Source organism: Camelus bactrianus, chromosome 20 (genome assembly GCF_048773025.1).
Source record: "Camelus bactrianus isolate YW-2024 breed Bactrian camel chromosome 20, ASM4877302v1, whole genome shotgun sequence".
Classification (NCBI taxonomy): domain Eukaryota; kingdom Metazoa; phylum Chordata; class Mammalia; order Artiodactyla; family Camelidae; genus Camelus; species Camelus bactrianus.
The window spans coordinates 3,930,759-3,952,114 of record NC_133558.1 but is presented as its reverse complement, the minus strand read 5'-3'; the positions used below and the strand labels follow the sequence as shown (position 1 = coordinate 3,952,114).

General features: G+C 51.0%; 1 non-coding gene across 1 annotated transcript; it reads right to left on the bottom strand.

The window, feature by feature from the left end:
* Positions 1–1,613: 1,613 nt before the first annotated feature.
* On the bottom strand, positions 1,614–1,720 carry LOC123614110 (U6 spliceosomal RNA). Its single transcript, XR_006721606.1, has one exon. It is a non-coding gene; the product is annotated as a U6 spliceosomal RNA (small nuclear RNA).
* Positions 1,721–21,356: the final 19,636 nt, after the last annotated feature.

Here is a 21,356-nt window from a genome sequence, read left to right as displayed (position 1 = left end):
GTTTGATCGTGTCTATATTTATCATATTTGGAAAAATTCTCTAAAGAGTTATTCATTGTGTCAAAAACTACCAGTTTTAAAATCATACAGATGCATTTAGGTAAAAGTAAATAGGTGCAAGACTGGGTTTTAAACAACGTGTGCTACAAACACTAAAAACACAGCTCCCTGATCGTTCGCTTGTAATCTATTGATTGCATATTTGCTTGTTTTTGTCCTCGGTTATGGTAAGAAAAGGTACGTGACACACGCTATTGATTACGTTCTGCAAGTAGGTTTTTTAATTTGATCACATCTGAGTTATAATCTTTTTCGGACCTTTAGAGTAATTTATAATCAATATCTGTTTAAAAGTAAAAAAAAATTGTGAATATTTAGTGTATAACAGCTTCAGTATTCAGAGTCAATTAACCATTATAATGTGGCCCAAGGATGAATAAATTTCTGGAAAAAAAAATAAAGCTTCTAATTCTGAAATATTAAGTGTTCCATGTGTGACAGCTACCAAAGATTGAGCCCTAGGAAGCCCTCAGGAAGTATGGAAATTGCAGGCAGTGTGGTTCAGCGGTCAAGGCCACAGGCCTCAGGGCCAAGCCTTCTGTGTGTTCAGGTCAAGGTTCCGTCAGCCTGTTGTATCTGTGTTACCTTGGGCAAGTTGCTTGGGCTCTCTGTGCTGGGTGAATTCTGTAGAGCACATGTTTAGAGTAGTTACTTATTACGCACATGTTGAGTATTTAGTCATTATTTAATCATTACTATATTCTTAATATTTGATGCAACTAAAAATAAAAGGAAACGTCAGGTTGCTTTGTTCTCCTGTCATTCTCAAAAAAATGCCAATACTGCTGGTTTTCTCACCGCTTGAGAAAAGTGAGACAGTCCCGATATGCCTACTCCCAGAAAATAAAAAGAGCTTTGAGCCATAAACCTTCCGGGGGCTACTTGAGTTCTCCTCATTTCCCCCTTAAAAATGGCGGCTACGAATCCACCCTGCCACCTGTTCCAGACACTTCACACAAAGTGCAAAGATGTAAAATGGACAGAAGTCCTGCAGTGAGATGCTCCAATGGGTGAAGTCATTGTCGATTATCAGAAGACACTTGTTTTTGGGGAGTCATTGATGTACCTCCGTGGAGAACTGGTGTTTAGGGACCTAACGTGAAAGCCTCTACAGCAGGAGGCAGACGGAAAACAGAAAAGCTGCATTTGTTATGAGACACCCCCCCACCCCCCACCAACCCCTGCGTGTGGCCCCTCACAAAACACTGTGGGCGGTGTTAAGGTTTTATCCTGTTGAAGGACTGAGGTTCAGTGGAGTTAGTCTGGGGTTTTTTTCCTTTTGTTTAGTAACTTCAAGCCGCTGTGTGAAGGCCTTTTCAGTTCCTCTCCTGTTTCAATGGTGCCTCCTGTGACATAACCCTGGGATGTCCTTGGGTGGCTCTTCCGGTGCCCCGTCTTCCGCCTTCTGGGTGACACAGGGAGATGTGTCAGGAAGCAGCAGAGTGGTGGCTGTTGAGGGAGGTGGAGTTGGTCTCCATGACGTTCCCCTCCTGGCTCAGCCTCACAGAGTTGCAGGGCCCAGCTTCACCCCTTTTTTCTTTAAAAAATTTTTTTAAAACATGGAATGCTTCATGAATTTGCATGTCATCCTTGTGCAGGGGCCATGCTAATCTTCTCTGTATCGTTCCAATTTTAGTACATGTGCTGCCGGAGTGAGCACTTCACCCCCTTTTTTAATTGAAGTGTAATCGATTTACAATGTTGTGTTAGTCTCTGGTGTGCAGCATAGTGATCCAGTTATATATATATATATTCCTTGTCATATTCTTCTTCATTATAGGCCATTACAAGGTATTGAATAGAGTTCCCTGTGCTATACAGTAGGACCTTGTTGTTTATCTATTTTATATATAGTAGTTTGTATCTGCTAATCCCAAACTCCTAATTTATCCCTCCCCTCCTTTCCCCTTTGGTAACCCTAAGTTTTTCTATGTCTGTGAGTCTGTTTCTGTTTTGTAAACAAGTTCATTTGTGTCATTTTCGTAGATTCCACATATAAGTGATGTCATGTGATATTTTTCTTTTCTCTTTCTGGCTTACCTCACTTAGAATGACGATCTCCAGGTCCACTCATGTTGCTGCAAATGGCATTATTTCATTCTTTTCTATGGCTGAGTGGCATTCCATTGTGTGTGTGTGTATATATATATATATATATCATATCTTCTTTATCCAGTCATCTGCTGATGGACATTTAGGTCACTTCCATGTCTTGGCTATAATAAATAGTGCTGCTATGAACATTGGGTGCATGTATCTTTTTGAATTAAGAGTTTCCTCTAGATATATACCCAGGAGTGGGGTTGCTGGATCATAGGGTAACTCTAATTTTAGTTTTTTGAGGGGCCTCCATACTGTCTTCCATAATGGCTGCACCAAACTACATTCCCAGCAGCAGTGTAGGAGGGTCAGTGTTGCCCTTTGGACCTCAGCCTCTTCATTGTGCTCCAGTGTCTGCTTCCATCTCCCAGGCAACATACTCATACCATACTCCTTGTCTCAGCGCAGTTTCTGGGGGATCCAAGCGAGATGTCACCCTCAGCGTCACCTCCAGCCCCTCCACTCTCCAGCCCCTCCACTCACCGCCCTTTTAAGCTCTAAGGTCTGGCTCTTGGTGCCATGTCTGTACAGTACCAGCTTGTCCTGTCTTCCTGACCACCTGCTGGACCTGCTGGACCAGGGAGCGAGACCAGCTGGGCCAGTCAGAGTCCTTTCCCCAGAAGACTGGAGTTTGGTTGGGATGGATGTTGGGGGAGGGGTGGAGAAGAGAGGAGAGATTGCTCTTCCTGAGGGGGGGGGCACAAAGACGCACATACTCTTGGGAGCTGTGACACCTTTTGCTGTGTATTCTTGTTCCGGGGAGACAGCTCAGCCAGTCTGCAGAGAGCAGAGGATGCTGGTGTGCAAAGGGAGGCGTAGGTGAGGGACATGGAGACCCCCAGTTAACAGTTGTACGGGAGGGTTCATGGCCGTCCTGGGGCGGGCAGAAAATGGGGGTATTCGGGTCTCGAGTAAAGGGCCTGAGCTTTGCACATCCCAGGGGAGTTGTGCTCAAGTGGATTAGAAGAAATGTAAAGGCGCCTGCTTACAGTGCTGCTTGTTAGAGGGCAGAAATCAGTGTACGTCAGTCTGGCCCTGGCGCTCTGCCAAAGGATTTTATTTCCTGAATCACCAAAACCATTTCCCTTTGCAGGATGCCCCATGGCCCCGACCTGCAGCGCAGAATCGCACACAGGGATGCCCCAAGGCCACGGCCCTCCTGGCCGTGTGTGCTGGTGCAGACTGCGCCCTGTCAGGGGCTTCCTGGCCCAGCTGCAGACCTGCCCTGACTGCCCTGGGCTAGCTGTCCCCCCTTAGCAGCAGCCTTGAGGGGCTGCCTCGTCCACACATGTCCAGCGCCTGGCTGATGGGGCCTAGAGTCATGTCCCAGGGCTGCACATGTAGTGCAAGGGCCACAGCCATCCAGAGTGGAGGCCGGATCCCTAGGGACCCTGGGAGAAGACAGGGTGCACTGGTGCCATGCTCGGTAGTGTGTGCTTTTGGAATTTCCATCTTGCATTCTCCGGAGCATGCACTGTCTGATTCCTTGGCACACTGCACCCCGAGTCGGTAATCCGAGTCTCTGCAGGGCTTGGTAGCTGCAGCCGCTAAGCCTGGGCCACTCTGTTTTTTCTCACCGGTTACCATGTCCCAGCTCTTCTGCAATGTCAAAATGTTTTCCCATGAACGCCAGGGGTAGCACTTCCCCGCCCGCCGTATCGGCCCTAGCAGCCAGAAGCCCGATTTCCAGGAAAGCAGCCACTCGATCCAACCTGGTGAAACCCACTCCCCAGCGCAGCCACTGACGTGGCATTTACGCTCCACAGCAGAGGGTTTTTTTTAGCTGCGGCCACATGACATCACTGCCAGTTGGCCAGCCTTCCTCCACCTCCCCCCCACAGCCTCACCCCTGCCCTTCTCCTCCCGATGTCCAGGCTGGTAGTTGGCGGAGTGGTGGGGATGTTTCGGGCTTTGAGGGGGTGGTGGTGGTGGTTAATTCCCTTTGTTTCTGAAAATATCCCAGGCCCTGGCTGCTCTAATCTCTTCCCTGGGCAGAGGCAGCGTGACTCGGGCCCCAGGAATGCCACCTGCTCACTTAGTGATCGGGCTGGGTGGCCCTGGGGAAGACCCTCCCCTTCAGTGGGGCACCTCCCTCCCTGGTGTGACATGGAACACTGTGTGTCTGCACCCCACATCCTCTGGGAGCTTGGGGAAAATAACCATGATGCCCACATTCGATTGTTAGGTGCTTCCCGAGCCTGGCAGCCGTCTTGAGTAAGTTTGGTGGTGTTTTGGCGAGCTGTGGAAAAGCAGGGTGGTGTCTGGTGACGTGAAGAGGTTCTTTTCCTAACCATATATGTCTCCCCGAGAGAAGCAATAAATAATGTGGTCACTTTGGCTGGGCTGTCTTTCCGTAGCCGCCCTGGGAGCCCTCTGGCCCCGCTTGCTGCTTCTCCTGTTTCAATTTCCATGTCCTCTCCGTTTTGTAACTCAAGGAGCATCTTGAGCTTAGGAACAGCTGACAACCTGGCAGCTCCTGGCCGTGGCTCCTGGGGAAGGGGCAATGGCCACTGACTTGCAGTTGTGCTCCAGGGCTCCTTGTCCCCAGCGGCCGTGAGTCACTGAAAAGTGAAGAAGGATGTGTGCTGGGGGGTGGGGACCTCCAGGGCCAAGCCTAGAAGACCTGGCAAGGCCACGCAAGTGAGTAATGACATGATGTGGACAAGCCTTTCTTGCAGGAGGATCCCGTGGACAGACCTCTCACCCAGCCTCATCTTCTGCCTCCATCCCCCGCCAGAAGCGGGGCGGACTGCTCCTTCAGGGGGCGTTTGTGGCTCGACTCTGCCCACGTTGTTGAATTGGGGAGCTCGAAGGACCTTTGCAAACTCATCCCACTTCAGCCCTGTATTTTACAGACGAAGAAGCTTAAAGCCCAGAGGAGAAATGACTTGTCCCACGTCTGGGTGGAGTGGTGCTTGGCCCCAGAGCCGTTCGTCCACATAGTCTCTACACCAGAAAGCTCAGGGGCTGCCTGCTCCACTTTCCCCGTCCCTGTTTCTGCCCCTACCCTGTGCGTTTCCATGGCACCCAAGGAGGTGAGTGCACCCAGGGACAGGTGAGGAGGAGAGCTGGACGGTTCAAGGCAACCGAGACCACGGATTTCATCCCTGGAGTCCAGCCCCTGGCCCCTAGCTCTGCTGACGCCTCCCAGTGCACCCCCGACACCTTTCACAAGTGGTGGCTTTCCCTTCTGGGTCAAACTAAGTCCTCCACCCCCATAGCTCTGGGGGAGGGACAGGTGGAGTCCCAGGTTGGGGTTCCCGTTCCCTGCCTCCAGCTGTTCTTTTATTACTGAGTGCCTGCAGTGAAGATGCCAAGAGAGCCCTTGGGAGCTTGGGAGGGAGTGAAGCGAGTCATCTGGGGAGTGGCAGCAATGCCGGGGTTGGTGCTTGAACGGCAGAGGCAGCCAAGAAGTCCTCAGGCTCCGGCTTATCCTGTTGCTAAGCGCTGGAGTGGAAATTTCTGAGAACGCCCCTGAAGGTGACAATGTGCACGAGGCGGCTCCAGGCTGTGGGCTTGGAGGGGCACCTTCGCTCAGAGCTCTGGAATGCCACGCATTTGTTTATCTGCAAAGAGTCATGCCCGCCCACTCCATCTACCTCTACTTTCTCCATGGGCTCTGCGTGCCACTGGCATTTCATAAATGTTAAAAAATAGCAACATCGGAGCCTCTGACCTTCACACAAAGGCCTCTGAGACCACTGCCAGAGCGCTTCCTCCTTCGTGGGGCCAGACAGCCAGCGCCTGGGAGGGGAAGGGAGAAACGCACCCTCAGCTCGGGCGGGGATGCCGGGGTCCAGGAGTGGCGTGGAGTTTGCCCTGAGCCCAGCTGGGCTCGCAGGGCAAGGTCACAGTGAAGGGGACGGGGCCAGGGGCTCCAACCGTGGATGCTGGGAGGGTGCCCTCTGCAGACCAGGGGCAGTGCCAGCAGATGACATCGCCATGCCCATCAGGATGGTGGGCGACAGGCGTGCTGGTCACCCAGCGCTTCAGACCCCAGCACTGCGCTGAGTCCTGGCCCTCTGTCGCCCTTTCTTCTTTGCCTGCCTGCCCCTCCCTCAAAGTCCCGTCCACCGTGGTTCAGCCGAGACTTCCTCGTCTGGTGGTGAAGGACCGGAGGGACTGGGGTTTTCCAGCCACTCTTAGGTTAGGATCTCTTCCTTTAAAAAAAAATCATGCAGCCTTTCCCTGCAAGGCCTGCTCAGCGGGGTCCAGGCAAAGCCTGATTTTCGAGCCAGCTCTTTGTTCTCCTCTTCTCTTCTTCCCTGAGTCTGGGAAGAGGTACAGAGGGGAGGGGACGTGTGTCTTCTGAAAGGCAAGGTCATGTTATTTATTTAACCTCCCCACCAAACGACTTGACAGCTGAGGTTCGGAGAGTCAGCGAGCGGCCGGGATCAGCAGCCGGCAGTGGACGAGCCCTCTGCGGGGCTCGATGTTGGCACCTGTGGGAGGCTCACGGCGTGGCAGGCACTGCCGAGGTGCTTGATGCATTTAGTCTCTGTTCTTCTCAACCACAGCCTGGTGAGAGGGTCTATCCCCATTTTACAGATGAGGAAACTGAGGCTCAGAGAAGTACCTTCCCAGACTGTCACTTTTGTTTCTGAGCCACTGTTACAGCAGCAACAGATACGTCCTGGGCCTTATGGGTGACTGGACGGTTGGAGTGACCAATGACCAGGACTCTTTCAGGCTCAGCCATGAAAGTGTCATGTCCTGGGAAAGCCACTGGTCCCGGGCAAACCCAGTGGGTTGGTCCCCCCACAGAATGCCCATCCCTCTCTCCCTCTTCCTTTCCCACGCCACATCCATTGCTTGTGATTTTCACGGGAACAATCGGGTAACTTCAGTTGTTTTCTGGGGAAAGAGAGCGGGGACCTGGGAGTGGAGAGCAGACCCAAGTCTCGGGGATGTTTACAGAGCTGGGAGGGAGCAGACGCCCATTACGTGGCCACTCTTGTCAGCATGACGTGGTGAGGGGGGGCAGGTGAATGGCAGCGGGGTGACAGCAAAGCTGGGGACTTGGGTGCGGCAGAGGCAGCCCCTGAGAGGAGACCTCCGCTTGCTGAGCCCCTGCCGGGCAGCATTTCCACTCCTCACCCGCGTTCTGGGGGCTGGGTCTGGTCTGCGGGGCACGGCCGGCCGGGTTGCAGGTGAGGAGATTGTGGCCAAGCAAGGGGGTAGGGGGTGAGGATTTCACCGAGCCCATCAGCCTCCGAAGCCCGATTGGAGGCGGGGCTCTCTTACTGGGAAGGAGATGGGAGGGTGATGCCCTCAGCACAGGCGGGAGGCAGGAAGAGGCAGAGAAGAGGAATCTCTGTGGGACTGGGAGTGGGAAGAGGTTTCCGCCAGAGTCTGTAAGAGCCGTCTCAGTGCTGCGGGCTTTCCCACACGCCCAGCGTCTCTCTGTGCTTTCCCGTCGTTCCCCGTTCACGCCTCCCACGTCCTAGGAGGCTGGTATCATCATCGTCATCATCTCCATTTTACAAATGAGGGAAGTAAGGCACAGAGGAGTAAAGAAACTTGCCCAAGGCCACATAGCAAGTAAGTGACGTAGCTGGGATTCAAATTTGTCTGACGGGTAAGGGTGAGAGTTTTTCCTCTTCCTTCCTTCCTTCCTTGCTCCCTCCCTCCTTCCCTCGCTCCCTTCCCTTCTTACTCTCCTCCTCCTCCTTCTTGTTAAATTATGCAGCCTTTTCTTCAGTCTCAAGGCCAGGTCACTGGAGTCTAGGCAGAGTCTTCTTTTTCAGCCAGCCTCTCCCTTTTCCTCTTTTATTTTCTTCCCTAAAGGCTGGGGAAGTGACTATTTAGCCCCTCTACCCCAAAGCCTCTTTCCTGCCTCAGGCCCCATCAAGGAGTCAGGTTGGCAGTGGAGTGAGTTGGTGATTGGTAATCCAGGCGTGTGTGAGAATGTGTGTGTGTGCGCGCAAGTGTAGATCAAAGTCGCTCCAGGAGAACGTCTGGATCCTGGAGCTTGTAGACCACCCGCCCTGCCCTCACCAGCTCATGCCTAAGCCCTTATCAAGCCTCGGGGCGAGGGGAACGCGCCAAACCCTTAGGTCACCTGTTGGCTTCATCCCAACTCACTACGCAGGAAGCAGCCTCTGTGCTCCCCTGCACCTGTGTCTAATGGGAAACTGGGGGCAGGAGGAGCAGATCAGGGAAGAACCTGTGCTGGGTGTGCCAGGTCCCACACCTGGGGCGAGCTCTCCCTCTGCCCCACCCCTCCTGACAGAGGGGAGCCGTGAGTCACCGGCCCAGGCACCGCCTCATCTGTCCGGCCCTCTTCCCAGCGCCACCCCTGCCATCACTTCCTCGGCCCAGGCCATTACTCACTCATCTCCATCTGTTCCCCACTGCTGAGTCTCCGTGGGGCTTGTCCGGGAACCACATAACCATGACTGGCCTGCACGTCAGTAGGTTGAAATGGATGAACAATACAAGCCCAACACCAGCCACAGCCGATGGGCCAACTGGTAAAGAAATACAGCGTCGACTTCTGCATGGTGGGGGGTCTTGGTTCAAGTAGCTTTCACACCGGAAGTTCTCTTTGTGCCAGCAGGTTAGGGAGTCAGATACACCAGAGCCACTGGGAAGCCACTTCTAGGTAGAAAGCGTTTTGCAGAACAACCAGTAGACAAGCAGGAAGTGCCTTAAACTGCAGCGTTGTGTGGGCGTCTGTGTGAGTGACGGTCCACCGTGGCTGGAGCAGTAATGAGACCGAGATCCATCTTCATAGCTCATAGTAGGTACTCAATAGGAAAATTATGGAGTAAATGCGTACAAACTCTATTTTTAGGTCTGAAGTTTGAGCAAGTGTAGACTGAGAAATTGAGAATTCTCTGTGATCAGAACTTCAAAACTGATACAAAAATTGATTATTCCAATCCAGTCTGGCTTGGAAGGTAGAACAGTTTGAGATCAGAAATAGATCGTGAAACCAGGATGATGAAAGAAAAGAATCAGTGCGTGTGATACATCTCTTTGCAGGACTTGGCTGAAGGCCACGTTGCACAGCTTGTGTACTGCACAACTCCAGAAGTCACGCTTCCTAGTGGCCACAATAGGCAGAGTGTTTTGCAAAGTGATGGCCCTGCTTAAGGCTTTTCCCAGTCCCTTAGTGAGAGATACAAGAAAAGTTATTGTCAGAACAAAACAGTGCACATTATTTGGAGTTTGTCTATATGTCAATTTATGCTTAACTGTAACTGTTTAGCAAATTCCATATATAATTCATTCATGCGGATTTAGTCATTCGAGAAACTATTTTTATGAAATAGTGACAGATTTACAGGAAGTTGCAAAACAATGTACAAGAAGGTCCAGTGTACCCTTTATCCAGTTATGTTCAGTGGTAACATCTTGCAGAACTAGATGTAACATCAAAACCGGGAAATTGACATTGGTACAATCCACAGAGTGTATTCAGATATCACCGGCTTTACATGCAGTTATTCATGTGTGTGTGTTTCTGTGCCGTTTTATCACCATAAACTGGTGGTAGAATATTACAGCCACCTCCACAATTAAAATACAGAGCTGTTCCATCCCCAAGAATCTCTCCCACCCCACCACACCCTCCTCCATCCCTAACCCTGGTAACCACTCATCTGTTCCTGGCTCCGTAATTTTATTTTGAGAATGTTATATAAATGGGGATTTCAACCTTTTTTTTTTCTTTCAAATTGTCAATCATCTTTTAACTAATTCTTTCACTACAAAATTCTGACTTAAAGCTTTCTATGTAAATATTCCCCAGGAGAAGTGCTTGGACCAGGGGGAACCCAACTGACAGGGATCAAGAATATGGTTAGATAAACAGTAAGTTCCTACTGTATAGCACAGAGAACTCTATTCAATATCTTGTAACAGCCTACAGTGAAAAAGAATATGAAAAAAAGAATATATATATAACTAAATCACTATGCTGTATACCAGGAACTAACACAGGATTGTAAATCAGCTATACTTCAATTAAACAAAAAAAGGAATTTGAAGGAATATGAGGCTGGCCGGGAAACCAGCAGGGCACCTGTATTTACAAAGCACTTACTGTGTGCCAGGCACTGTTCTCAGGTTTTATGTGGGCTGTGGACATACTGGTGCCTCGAGAGGTTGCTGCCTCCTTGGGGTTCAGCCCCCACCCTCACCCAACACACATTCTTTATGTCCTTTGCACATGAATTTCTCATTGGGTCACCATCCCCCCGAGAGCAGGAACATCTCCCGCTCCTCAGGGAGCAGGCATGAACCACGGGGCCTCTGGCCACTGAGGGTTTCTGCTTTGATGGCCCCTCCCCTTGGGCACGAGTCAGGTCTGGCTGCACGGGGGTGGCTTGTGGCTCTCGGATGGCCCTTGTTGTCACTTCCCAGCTGCTAGGACCAAACATCGTCTGGGAGCTGGATGCAGGTGGCCTTCACCATTGACGTCACTTACTGGAGCACTTGGCTGCCTTGTGCTCTCACTTCTGAAACTCTAGGGAGAAACACACACAACCATTGTTGGCACTGTTGGCATTTTCAGGAATGAAAGATTAATGAAGAGGAACTCACTGTCCCCCGTCCCCAGCCGGGTGTGAGACTGAGGAAACTCCCCTCTTGAGGTTACTAAGTCTCAGTGGCCTGGTGAGGCTAGGTCGCCAGTGACATCATGTAAGTGGCCTCTTACCTGGGGGCTTTGGGCGAAACGGGCACAAGCTGACTACGAGGGACATCAGACCCAGGCGTGGATCACAGGCGCCAGTGAACTCCTGCGTCTCGAAGCATCTGAAAACAGAAGCGGACGTGGTGGGTGTGACCAGTTACGTGCTGTCCGTACCCGAGGTAGAGGCAGAACCTAAATGCCATTTCAGAGCCTGAGCTGCGCTTGGTTTTGTGAAGTCTCTGCCTCTGTTTGTCCGTGGACCTCTGGCCGGAGGCAGAGCAGATAAATCTTGGTGTTCAGCTTTGCCTGAACACCAGTGAATACACTTCAGCCAGTCTACAGGCAGAGCCCTCCGGCTCCCCGGACTGCACATGCACAGCCGTCTTGAAGCGAGGACACCTCGTTGTTTGATCAGCGTTGCGGCCAGGTACTTTATGTTGCATAACACATATGCTTTATTTACTAAGGCAAATAGTAACTGTGTTGGGAGGATTTTGTTGCTCTAAGAAAACAGGAGGCTCCTTGAAAATTGTGACAGGAGATAGCTCGCATTTAACCATCCTCTCTAAGCTAGAACCTGAGGCCATAAAGCAGAAGTCAAAAAGACTGATACTTGGTTCATAGAAGCTCATATAAGGAGAGAAGCTGTCCCTGTGTCTTTGTCACTGGGCACACTGACAACTATGCGATTACTTTCACCCAAAATTGTAGACACTTTGATGACTTTAGAAATGTACTGATGACTCATTAAACCTTTGTTCTTCAGCCCTTTGTCTTGGAAACCCCTCTTTCTCAGGCTCCTCCTCGTTAGAGTTAAAATAGTCTACAATTCTTGTGAGTCCTTCAAGGGCAAAAGTGGTTAGATTCCCTTTAAGTGGGTTCCAAATCAACGCAAACAACGTTAAAGCAAAGTCCGAAGTGCTCTGATCCTAAAAGAAACACTGGGAAACTTCTGTTTACAAATAAGAGCACTGTGATGCCCTGGAGATGTGACCTTTCCATGAAGAGAAGCCCTCAGATTTATTGCATGGAGTCACCATCCACCATTTCCTCTTCGTAGCAAGCATCCTTCTGGTGAGACCCCTCCTCTCTTATCTACAGTCCTCACATCCAGAAAGCTAGGAGGACCCACACCATTTGGTAGCAAAATCTGACCTGAACTGACTTAAAACTATTTATAAGACTTATTTATCTCACCTACCACGAATCTTCCTATTTCATTGCAGAAATATTCATATTTGAATATGGGGCAGTGCCCCACATCCTCCCCGGCAAGTGGTGTTACATAAGACGTGATACACGTACTGTATTCTCTCTCTAAAAATCTGAATTCCGTAACACAGCTGCCCCCCCGGATAAAGAATTGTCCTAAGACACAGCCTCTTCCACCCCCAACTACACAAACACCAGATGCCTTTTTTGATAGGTGATAGGACCCAACCAGATGGCCCAGCTTGTCAAGCCTTTAGTCCCGCCACCGACAAAGTCTAAGGCGACATGATCCCACGTTAAACCCCAGACTCCACTGTTTCCTCTTCCCTGCCTGGCACCCAAGCAGTGTGGCCTTCAGGCTGGCCAGGCACAGAGGTGACCGCAGCGTTGGGGCTGCATTTCCAGGAGCCCCTTTCTGCCTCTTCTGCAGTTCTTCTGCGTGGGAGAGGGAGGGAGGACCGTGAGTCCGGGCCCCTTGCTCCCCAGGCTTCGGGCAGGGGTGCAAGACCTTATGGTAAATCCACTAAGTCATTCACTCATTCATTTGTCAATCTTTCATTCACTCATTTAATACCTGCAGTGTACCTTTTGTGATCTGGGTATGTCTTATTAAGATCCTCATACAAAATGAGAGGGAGAGTGTGGAGCTTGGACTTAATCAGGATTTTCCCAGACAGTGTTTTATAGAATCCAAGAGATGTTCATGGATTTTAGAGGAAAAAGATTTCGAAAGTCTCGATAATAAGGCATTAAACAGATGGCTTCACTGTAGCACTTAGAATTCTGAGTCTTTCAGCCACATGCATGGCCAGCATCTAAAAGGGGCATTAGCACTGCCCAAGGAAGGCTTCCCCGAGGACCTCCAGGTCTCTCCCGGCTCACGTCATTTTTGTGTTCTATAGAAGGTGGCGGAGTGGAGTGACTCTATAAAGCAATGGGAAACATCTCCGCCCTGCTCCGTCTTGGGGTCGTCAAGAGCTGTAGGCTATTTTTGCCTCTTTTAGCTACTCTCAAACAGTAAGAAAGTGCAGGTGACCACCGGGCAAAGAGAATGCTCTCCTGGGCTCATCTAATCTGGAGAAGTCATAGCCCCTTGAGAGCGATTTCCAACTGCATCTCTTGGCATTTCTTCTGTTCCCTGGACAGCCTCCTGCCGTGGCAACCGTGTCAGGCACAACAGAGAACATTACTGCCCTCTGACCTGTAGCGTTTTGAGAACTAAGATTTCTCCTGATCCAAGAATATGTGGAGGACAGGAGGCATCCCCTTTTCATGACTGGTCTTACAGTTGAGTTAAGGTCTTGCTTTGGAAAACCACACAGGTGGTTCAGTGTGGCGGTTAAAACACTTCCCCGTGGTTGGAATGTTTTCCCCATGGAGATTCAACACGATGTTGTGACTAATTCACAGGACAGCGCTTTGCTGGAGATAAGCTGCAATCTTGAATGGATGGGGGTAGGTGGATTCGTTAGTGTTTGCTTCCTTGAGTGATGATTTGAGTTCAGTTTCTGAGTGGAACTTGGGTTCTTTTTACCGTGTTCATGGTTGTAGCTGTTATCATTATAATGATTATTTCTGCCACCAACCTGCTGACAGGAATTATACCACTTTATTTCTAGTTGATTCAGTTGTGCCTCAGTTTTCCTGGAGGAAAATGGGGATTTATATTTATGAAGAAATGCCTGTGAAATTGGAAATACTCCTGGAGAGAAAAATTGTAGGTATTATGAAATGACTTTACTTTTTTCAGTGGTCATTGTGTAAAGGGCACAAAACAAAGATACAACTATGATGGAAGAAAGATGCCACTTGAGAACAGAGGTCTCTCTTGCCTCCTCCACTGAACCCCAGCGTCGGTGGGGATGTGCAGTGCTTGTTGAATGAATAAACAATTGATTAGTGACCGTCAGAAGGGAGGAAAGAAGGAAAGCGGGAAGGAGGGAGAGAACCATCTTCTGAGCTAGCAGCAAATGGAATCTCACCTTTGTTCTTTTGTTGTCTGGAACCAAGGAGATGTGGAGAACTCGATTATTGATAATTCTTTCCAAGTACATAAAATGTTTTTCAATATTCCAAATTTCCTTAGATGTTAGTCTTCCCCTTTTTATGTGGGTGAGTGAATCATCCCACTGATCAGGACTTCTGGAGCGGGTTAGTACAACAAGCATGATTCCCTACTCTTCCCTTTTTAAAATTCTTTCTGCCCCAGTGAAACTGTCCTCGAGTAGTGGGGTAAGCCCACATTTGGACTGTCTGCTAGCGTGCTTCTAATGTTTACATCACTTGGTCCTCTTAAACTAGTCTATGCAAACCCAAGGGACCCTCAACCCAACACGTTCCGTCCCTGATTGTAGAAGAGTCCACATTGCTCTGGGACTTTCTCCCCACATCTCCCACGTTTCCTTCTTCCCGAGGGGTCATAGCACATGAGGCCAAGGTATGTGGTCCAGGGGAAGAAAGAACACTGGGCTTGGAGTCAGGAGACCAGGGTGAAGTCCCAACCTCACTTCTCATCCATCACGGGGTCTTGGGCAAATCTCTTGGCTTTTCTAGTCTCATGTTACCCAGCAGGGCTGTCCTGGAACACCATGAGCTCCGTGTGGAACGCTTGCTTTTTCCTGGCAGAGGAAGCAGGGCTGGGTCTGCACTGTGGCCACACGGCCTCTGCTCCAGGGATGTCCAGCCTTCTGGGGCTGGCAGTGCATTCGTAGGCGGCCTGAGCAGCCCAGGATCTGGGTCTTCCGTCACAACTCCTGCTCTAATTAAAACAATGCGTAATGCCACCCAGGCGTCTTTTGATTGATGTGTAGTAACGATAACCATTAAAGAAAAAAATTCCAAATCCCCTGGACCGTGAGCCAGGAGATCTAGGTTCTGGGCTGAACTCTGAACAGCAGCAGCCCCAGTTCCTGGAGTTTCAGTTTCCCCACCTGTTGGCTCAAGGAGGTGGGCTGATACTCATCCCGTACACTGAGTTCCTTCATGTTTGCTAAGCGCTGTTTTTAATATTCATTGTGTAATAACTATGCAGTAGGTACACTCACAACGTCCATTTCATGGAATCGGAAGCGGAGGCTCAGACTGGGTCACAGAGGCAGGAAGTGGCGTCTGGATTCCAGCCCGACTGCAGGCCCCGTGGGTACCTCCAGGCTTCCCTCAATTAAGTGACCCTCAAACCAGATTTACTCCCTGGGGCAGGGGCTCCCAGCCCCCTCAAGAGTTCTGCTTTTAGGATGCAAACAAACACCCTCCTCAAGTAATTTCCAGCCCTGCTGTCTGGATTTCTGGGATTAAAAAAGTGCCGGCGGCCTCATGATGGGACGTTCCTGATCCTGGCCTGCCCAGCTCTGATCTGCGGATCACCGCAGGAGGCCGCCCATGCCTGTTAGTGTAGAAGGGCGGTCTCTGTCTTCCAACGGTGGGTTGTTTGTTTGTTTGTTTTTGTTTTTCACTTCTGAGCATCTATGAACTACCAGCTTAGGGACAGTTCAGCCGTGGTCCACGGGTGCTGATAAAGAACGGATCGCCCAGAAGCGCACACGGCAGGCATTTACTACGGCGGGGCTACCGGGCGACGAGGCAGAGCGGCACTGTCGCGGAGGGAGAAGTTGGTGCCTGGGCCCCATGTCGCCTCCTAATGCCGGCGCTACGTGCGGGTGGGTTTCCAGTTTGGAAGGAGATGAAGATGCGGATGCTGGGGATGAGGGTGCGCCTCGTGCAGCCCCAGCTGCGCTGTTGTCCCGTCCGCACCCGCACCGCAGCCCTCCCTTCTCCCCTGGAGCCCAGGCTCACCTGGAGACAAGAGGTTTTTTCTGGACGCTGGAGACACCTCGGCAGCAGTCACAGCCCGCAGGCTGGTTCGATGCTCAGCGCCCCCACTCCCCCGTCCCCTCTGCGCCCGGAGTGTGGGGGCAGGCACGTCTCCTATTTCAAAAGAGACCCCTGCTGGAACGGAGCCAGGAGAGGAAATAAGTTAAGAGGGAGGGACTCATTTCCTGGGAGGTGCCTTCTAAGAAAGGGCTTCAGACCAGACCCTGCCCTCACCTGTCCCTCCACCTGCGAAGGGCCCACTGAAATCAAAGCAGCCTAGATGTTGCTTGATCTGCCAGGAGCTGCTGGGGGGCCCTGAAAGTCGTGTTAATGAGTACTGACTGCTAGACTGAGGCCATGCACCTCCGGGCAGCAAAGTTTGACTTTTTTGGTTCCTGCTCGGGTGGCCTGGGTTCCACACTGTGGCAGCAATGGACCTCAGCAGCCCAGGAAGGCTGACCTCCTGCAGGGTGATGGTGGCCGGCAGCCTGGGGGCAACCCCGGGAGGGGGGAGTAGAGGTCATCCAGCGTGGTGGCAGACTCCTAACGTTATTGATCTCTGGACAATCTTACTTCCCCCTTCTCTCAACCCTTACAATCATTTGTGATCTACTCCTTGAGTTAAGCTCCCTCTGTTTGAAGCACCTAGGGTAGAGTGGTCCCTGATTCCACAGGTGTGGAGGAAGAGATGGAGAATTCCTGCAGGCATCCTGTCCCACACCTCCGTGATTACCAAGCAATTTGCAGTCATGGGAGCAAGACAGCTTGGAAAAGAAGTGGTCTGTTTTTGTGCTTATATCTGGAACTGAGAACTTCACAGGCATGTGGAAAAGGTCTATGGCAGGTCTCTGATTTTCTCTTGTCCTGAAGACATTTGGTGTGACCAGACACTTTGTGTCACGCAAGCTCCCGTGTCCCCCCTTCTCACAGCACCAGCAGGGCCTCCATCAGACGTATTTCCTTTAGAGCCCATCCTCTGGTTTGCGATGCGGGGCTCGTCCCTTCACCCTCCGTAACTTGCTCTCTCAGCGATTTAGGCGTTCTTTCATATTTAGCATCTGTTCAACCACAGCTTTCTGCACGTAGTGTCTACTCCCCCAGGCCCTGTACTAGCATCTGGAGGTACCAGGGACCACATAGACACACTTGCTGTGAGCACACTGTCTCATGAGGCCTGCGGGCTGGTAGGTAGAAGTCCCTGTGTGATGTGAGGAGGGCCATGGCAGGGGCCACACTGGACCCTCTCCTACCAGGATGTTCTGTAAAAGGCATATTCTTGATCATCCCCCAATTACACGTGTGTGGGCCCCTGTGATCCCTGTACCTGACACAAGGAAGCACAGGTCTGGCCTGTTGTAGAATGTAATCTGGTAAACAGTGAACATAGTTACGATGAAAATACATAGATAAAATCCAAACACAGTTGTTTTTCAAAGAGTGTGGGAGTCTGGGACTGACTGGCACCCTGGGAGGAGAGCTCTCAGCAGCTTCCTGGCGCCACCGGAGTTGGAGTCTTCAGAGCAAGAGCCCAGTCGCCTGCCCCAAACTGCGCTGTGACCCACCCTCTGTGCTGTCCCTGCCTCAGGAAGGCGACCCCTGGGTGTGGCCCAAGGCTGCCCTCAAGGTTTATGCAGTTCCACAGCCTGCCGGGGCTCCTCCAAAATCTTCTGTCCTCTTCCATTCCGGAGCCTCATCTCGGAATGCCGTGTGTGCAGGGAAAAAAATCTGCATTTTCCTGGAAAGAGGGTTCGGTCACCCAATGCAGGGTTCTAAAGTCTGAGAGTAAAGGAGAAACCTTAGCGATGCCCTTAGGTTTTCCCAGTGACACGCCTTTCACGCAGGCAGTGGCCACTCGGGAGGGGCCTGGCGGCGGGGCGGCGCTTTTTGTGCCCCGTTTTCCTCCAGTGCCCAGAACTGCCGGCTCTGTTTAAATGAGTTCTGTCTGTTTAAAATGCTCATTTGGCCAAGCCCTGTTGTGTAACTCAAACGTGCGTGGACGTAAGTCTGCTGAGTGTAATTGGAACATTGTTTCCCCTTTCTCACAATTTCTTGTGTTGTGGGGTCTCACCACAGGCATTTTTAACTTTTTGAAATTAACTTTACTTGTGAGCCAACTGCTCTTTACCTCCTAATACTCCCACTCCCACAAGAAGAGGGAGACAAGGGTGCAGACTGGGCAGGACGCAGGTGACTGGGTATGTGTGCCCGGTGAGTACGGGCTGGGAGCTGTCCCTCTGCTGCGTCCAGTCCTTTTGCCTAAAGAGGGGCATGGATGAGGAAGCAGGCTGCCCTAGTCCATGGTATCTCTGAACTCTGTCTGGGAGGCTCAAGGGAGGAGGCTGCCTCCCAGGCAAAGGTCTTTTAAAATACTGTCAGCCCTCAGTATTTGCAGATCCTGTATCTGCATTTTCAACCAACTGCGAATACAGAAGGCCACCTATATGGAGAGCCCACTGTATAAAGCCTCCAGGCTAGACCCCAAGGCATTTGCCAAAGCACTGTAGTAAGTCTTGGTCCTTGGGGAAGGGATGGTGAAAAGTGGGTTTGGAGGAAGTAGCAGGGTTATAGGATGTGCTAAGGAGTTTGGAGAGCATCGAAAGATTTTAAGGAAGGGTCTTGTCCAACCAGGTTTGTATTTTAGAGAGAAGACAGCAGTGTGGCCAGCTCTCCCAAGTAGGTAGCAGGGGAGTGAGCCTGCAGGACAGGAGGCAGATTAGGGCCTCTCGCGGTAATCTGGTTGAGGTAACGGGCGACAGGGGATGAAGTCAGAGGCAGTGGGGTTCGTGTGCAGCAGTCTCTTTCAGTGCGTTTCTAAATTTAGTTTTGATGCTTTTCGGCTTGGAAAGGTCTTTTCATTTTCCTTGGACACTCAGGTGAGCTTGCAAAACATTTTCAGTGTAAAAGAATCAGACACATGCAGGTCATTTCACTCTCCCCACTCTGAAAGAAATGGGTTTACAATTTTTAGAAAACCAGTGCTTGGCAGTGAGCCGTACCCAGATAAAATACCTGTGATGAGCTAGTCATAGAGGCTTTGGCCCTCAAACTCTATCCAGAAAAATTAAGAATAGGAAGCAGCCTTGGGTTCAAATTCCATGTGAAATGAAGCAGTGTTTGTTGAATGACTGTCTGATCCCCAGAAAACTCCTTGTGGGGAGGACAGGATGAAAATAAAAGTAAATGAGGTCTGATTCCTGCCTTGTGCAATTTATAATGAAGTTGGATGATGAAATGACACATGTGGGACTATTAATTATGTCAGTAAGTGTTAGGGATTCTGTTAGTGGCTTGAAATAAAGTGAGAGTTTATGGCCAGCAAGTGGCTCGAAGTTGCCTGGAGGAGGTGGGCTTGGAGTAGCTCTGAAAGTTTGCAAAGACAGAGAAGACAGGGGCATGGGGGCAGGCGTGCCGACCAGGGGCCCACTCTGGACGAGGCCGGCGTTAGCTCCAAATAGAGCTGCAGTGCATGATGATTTATTTCACAAAGACTGCAAGCTCAAAAGAGCCCTAAGTTCCTTTTCTTAAGCAAAGAGCTTACTGTTTTGAGTGATGATTCCATGTCTTTCCTGAAGTGTTTAACTCTCCCGGGCCATGGGTTTGGACAGGAAACGCAGCCCCGATCTTGGCACAGTCTCCCAAAGAAAGGGAGGCTTGGGTGGGGGCCTCCCTGCCTCCCGAGGAGGAAGAGCAGCTCTTGTCATCCTGACATGCGTCCAGAGCCACTGAAAAGGGCATCAGCCCAGCCTTTCCCCAGGAGCTGTGCTGTTTCCAGATGGGCTGAGGGTTTTGAAGGGGGACTGGATTTATTTCCCTTTTTACCAGCTCTTTCCACCCAAGGGGCAGTGTGGAGTGAGGTCAGTGAGAGATGCAGTTGCTTTTATTGGGTCTCTTGTCTCTTCCTAAGTGTAAACCTATGAATTCCTTGCAGGTTAAAAAACATGTTTTTAAACCCATTTTGATCCGTCCCAGTGTCTACCTGTCACTTAGGGTGGTAGAAACATCCACGTGCTGGCAGAAACCTGGAAACTCTACTTGGCGCCGCCAGCCAGCCCTGAAATGAAAGCGTGCCCTTGGCTTTAATCTTGAAGCCTTTTCAGAACCCTCGCTGTGGCTGTGAATGCTTCAGCCAAACAGACACGCCCTTACCCAGGGTCTCAGGCTAGTCAGAATTTGAGAAGATCTTTGATGTTTAATAAAACTGGCTTCTATGTGTCCCCTTTAAAAACAAATCAAAATGAGCCCAAATCCCGGACGCGACCTGCCCGTCGCATGTGTGTGTTAGTCAGCTGGGGCTGGGTTATCCCTCAGTAAACAGACATCCCCAAAGCTCAGTGGCTTAAAACCCAAAAGGTTTACTTCTCTTTCTTACTACACATCCACTGTGAGTGAGCCAGGGCCCTTCTCCACACCAGCCTCACCCCAGGATGGAGGCACCCCGGGCAGACAGCTTCCCCAGGTCGCTGGTCCCCAGGCCAGATGTAAAGAGATGACAGGTGAGTCACCAGTCTTTCCAGACCTCCTACCTGGACACACGTCCCCTCTGTGTGCATTGCTTTGGCCTCAGCCAGGCCCCAGGCCACTTCCAACTGTAAGGGGACAGGAGAGGTGGTCTATGGTGTAAGGAGAGCTGGACATTCGGTGACTCCCAGACTGCCACCTCTGGAGGGTGGGGATGCAGTGATGCAGCCTGGTTTCCTGGCCTGGGATCCAGCAGGCCAGCGCTTTTCTCTCATTAGCTCTTGCCTGTAGGCAAATCGTGTAACTTCCAAGAGATATCATTTCCTTGTTCTTTCAGCAAGGAATTGGGTAGGAAAGGGTGGGGAAGGGAAAGAAGTAATCACACCTGTTTGACCTGCCTTGTAGGGAAGTTGTGTGAATGAAAATAAGGCAACGGCAGTGAAAGTGAAATGGGAGGGAAGGGGACTAGGAGTATTTTACTGACGGGCCAGGGAACCGCAGCCCAGACGTGGCCCTCACCTGCGGCTGCGTCTGTCAGATAAGGTTGCAGGTGACAGAACATCCAAAATAGCTGTAACTCAAATAGGACAGACGTTTTGTCTCTCAGATGAAAGGCTGAGGGGCGTTCGATCCAGGATGGGTGCAACAGCTCCAAATTCTCAGGGCTCTGGCCCCACCCCTCTGCCCCTTGCTGCTCTTCCATCCCCTGAGCGTCTCCCTGTTTCAGTCCAGGTTCCCGAAACCAGAGCTTGAGCAAAGCAAGTGCATCAGTGCTTCAGTGGTGAGTGCATCCCCAAGAAACGGAGGTGAGGCCGAGGGGAAGGGAGGGAGACACAGAGGGGTGTGTTGCTCTGCCAGCCACAGCTTTCAACAAACGTGGCCAGTTGTCTCATCTTGTGGGGGATTTCCGGAAGGGCCTCTTGGGGCTTGGACCAGTAAATGTGGTAGGAGGAGGGGAGAAGAATCTGTCTGCCTGGGCCTGTCTCCCATTGGTCCACGTTGGCTTCACAGGGCATCGGGACCCCATACTTCCATGTGGCACTATCTGTTTCTCCTGCATGGGAAAACCAGATCC